The 3,743-nt window shown below is 40.2% G+C and overlaps 1 pseudogene; it reads left to right on the top strand.

Moving 5' to 3' along the window:
* Nucleotides 1-250: 250 nt before the first annotated feature.
* Nucleotides 251-1,114, top strand: LOC149241217 (putative galactinol--sucrose galactosyltransferase 2 pseudogene; annotated as a pseudogene).
* The last annotated feature ends 2,629 nt before the right edge of the window (nucleotides 1,115-3,743 follow it).

Here is a 3,743-nt window from a genome sequence, read left to right as displayed (position 1 = left end):
GCACCATGGGATTATCGTGGAGGCTTTCACGGAAGTTTGTGTCAATATTTCGTGTATTCTGTCGGAAGGAACTTGATGGATGGACTGCCATTGCCAAGCGCGGCAGTAATTGGTCATATGTATATTGTGGGTCATTGTATTTTTGGTTTTGTCAAAAGAGCATCAATGTCAGATTTGCATAATAGCGCTCGGAAGGAGGAGGTTCAGAGAATATCTCAGAATCCAACTTACAACAGCAAGGGTTTCATCTATGGTCGTTGCTTCAGAGGTGATGGAAGCATTTGATGTTCGCATGCTCAAAGATCCCCCAGGGCTCAAACATGTTATGGAAGAAGCAAAGGAGCACCACAACGTGAAATATGTCTATGTGTGGCATGCCCTTGCTGGTTACTGGGGTGGGGTCAAACCAGCTGCAGCTGGAATGGAGTATTATGATTCCTCCCTCGCTTATCCTGTCCAGTGTCCTGGAATTTTGGGCAATCAACCAGATGTTGTTTTGAATAGTTTTTCAGTTTATGGATTAGGCCTTGTTCATTCGAAGAAGGTTTACAATTTCTGCAATGAGTTACATAGCTATTTGGCATCGGCTGGTGTTGATGGTATTAAAGTTGATGTTCAAAATATCATTGAAACTTTAGGTGATGGTCATGAGGGTCGTGTGTCTATTACAAGGCAATATCATCAGGCATTAGAAGCTTCAATTGTTCGCAATTTTCCTGATAATGGTTGTATTGTTCATATGTGCCACAATATTGACGGGCTTTACAGTGCGAAGCAAACAGCAGTTATAATTCAGGCATATATTTCCTCTGTTGCTTACAATACCTTGTTGCTGGGAGAATTCATACAACCAGATTGGGATATGTTTCATGACTTACATCCAGTACCTGAATACCATGGTGCTGCTCGAGTTGTCAGAGGCTGTGCAATTTATGTCAGTGAAATTGGAGCACTTTGCCAAATAGTGGTGACCGGAATATACTCTTTGAATGATTTCCTTTCTGCGCTAGTTATGATTTTTTCATTCAAATCCATATTACAGTTTCAGGTGAAGATGATTTTTGGAGTTGGAGAGGGCTATTTTGTATACAGTGAGCAATATATTAGTCTGTGATGGCCTTGAAGAGGATCATGATAATGTTAACAGAAATCTTCATATACACAGTTTGAAGAAGGAGCACGACATCGTCTTGCTATTGTGCACAGTAAGTCGAAGGCCTTAGCTGGGCTAAATGGTATGAAAATGGAAAACTCAAACAAACTGGAAAGCTGGACTATTCACCCTCTCCGACAAGGAAACCATTGCAAGCTACGAATGGAATATCACATTCATCTGTAGAACGGTTGATAATCAGTGTAGAGGCTCAAGTGGAACAGATACATTGGTGGTTTTTATAGTGGAATGTTAACTGCTTGGATGAGGTTGAAATGTCCAACTTCATCAGCGCCAATATTGCAATTTGAAGACATTGTACCCTCTGTTATATTCTACAACCTTGTTTGAGGCTATTAACCATGCTCATTTACAGGTTGTTCTCATAACCTTGTCCAAAGCATCAATTAGGCATAGTGACTTTTTAAAGGCAGGGAAGTAGACTGTGTTTTTTAAAAATCACACAGCAGTTTCGTAGCGCGCTACGAAACTGCTGTAGGTGATGATTTTAAGCGCAGAGCAGCTATTGTGATACTGTGAGCGGGAGTTGAGGAAGAGAAACACCTGTCTATCAATACCACCTTCAGCACATCAGAAACATGGCAGCATTCCATACCTGGGATTATTAAAAGATTTGGGAACATGCTGCTACACTTTCGGAGAATGTTGGGAGACAGAGACCGTTAAAATAGAGCACGTCTTTTGGTCAATTAATGAGCCATTAGCACTTTCAAGCATCCAAAGTCAGCGTTCCTTGCATCTTTAGCTCAGCCATCTCAGCCTAACTGAAGGAGGACAGCTGTCAAGGATCCAAGAAGAATCAAGCATACGAGGAGAATGGAATTAGTGTTTTAGTTTGATTAGGATTTTGTGTAATTACAGCTCAGCATGTTTGTAATTAATGAATTAGTTAAATAGCGTGTAGGAGTAGTTAATAGGGCCTTCGAGCCCATTCTAGAGAGAGAGGAATAGATTCCTATAAAGGGATCAGATTAGGATGTAATAGGGGTTGGATATTTTATACAAAAACAGAGTTTTATTTAGGCCATTGTAAAGACTTATTACAGTAATAGTAAAACAGTGGTTGTTTCTTCTCAAGATTCTCAATGGATTATTTTGTTCAAATGTGATGGTGGTGTATTCTCTCAATGTTCTTTTACAGCCTTGTTATAGCATAATCACTCAGAATTCATTTTTAATGCTCTGACTTCCTGTATGTTTAGCAAGCTGTGGCTTATGTGAAATATGTTTGAACATCTGATGCAAAGAGCCTTGACTTCCATGAAATGACTGTACTTTTGTTTATTAAATGTGTGAGACTCCATAGCCCAATGAAGACCAAATTTGATGTGTGTCCAACCAGCTTTATTTTCATAAGTGTGTGAAGAGTTAGCCCTCTGTTGTTGTGATTGATTTCTATCAAAAGTCTGTGAGAGAGCCCTCTCTGACTAGGAAGGCTAATTCCTAGTCTAAAGTCTGGTTGAAAGAGTTACATAAAATCTTACTTGGCTGCAGCCCTTAGTACTGATTTTGTGATAACACGACCTTTGAAATATCTAAACCCCATAGACTTCATCATTTGCGGAGGGGAGAGCACCAAGCAGAGGACCAAGTAGTGGAACTGAGAGCTATTTTTGGGCATGATTTCTGAGACAAAGAATATTACAGGGGAATATTCGATGCAGAATCAGTGAGGAATCTAAAATATTCCCTAGTGGGAAAAAATTCACAGTGACAAAATCATGCCAAGTTTATACTCAAACGAACCAAAATTTTGTAGGGAACGTGATGGTGCAGTTTGTTTCCTCATCTGAGTAGCAAACCTAGAGTCGACCAATGAGAAGGAATCTTTGGGGAATCTTTGAGATTCCCAAGGGTCTAGATTTTAACAGTGTGAGAAAGGGGTCAAGTTTACAATCATTCGACAAAGTTTCGCACCACGAATAAGCCGGACTTCAAAAATATTACTCTCGCATCTATAACTGCTTCGGGTCTAGTCTTTCAATCACAATCAGCGCTTTGTGGAGGATAGCCCTTTGGGCATTATGTGATGGGCAGATGCAATAGTCATTAAACCAAAGCACAATGTTACAACAGGTCTGCATATATGTATCGCAATCGAGGGTTTGGGGTGATGGCACATAGCCGAACCACCGAATTCCACTGTCGCTGATATTTATGCCTACTCCGATAGTGTATTCTGCATACACATATATAAGCTCTACCTTTTCGCTCCGATAGTGTATTGCATATATGTATGGTTTTATGCCGCTGATAGTGTATATAACCCTATCTCTGTTTTGTCTCTATTAGTATTTTTTGATAGTCAGACACGTGAATTGAATTAACAGAATATATGGCCGAAAGGGGAAAAACAACAGCATGGTGCAACCGAACTAACATAAATGGTCATGGAACATCGCTGGCATGACCGAGCCACCTGACAGCACAACAAAATTACCAGAATTTGGTTACTGTGTTGTTAGAAAAAGAGACCTCTGGTTCATGTCTGTCTAATTATGGCATCAAGCAGTTAGAAGCTAGAGGGGATAGATTAAGACATCTCAAGCCTCAGAGAGCCTGAGAGCAT

The sequence above is a fragment of the Pinus tabuliformis genome, chromosome 8 (assembly GCF_031772625.1).
Source record: "Pinus tabuliformis cultivar Carrire ecotype Pingquan chromosome 8, CPIR1, whole genome shotgun sequence".
NCBI lineage: Eukaryota > Viridiplantae > Streptophyta > Pinopsida > Pinales > Pinaceae > Pinus > Pinus tabuliformis.
This window is presented reverse-complemented; position numbering and strand designations above follow the sequence as displayed.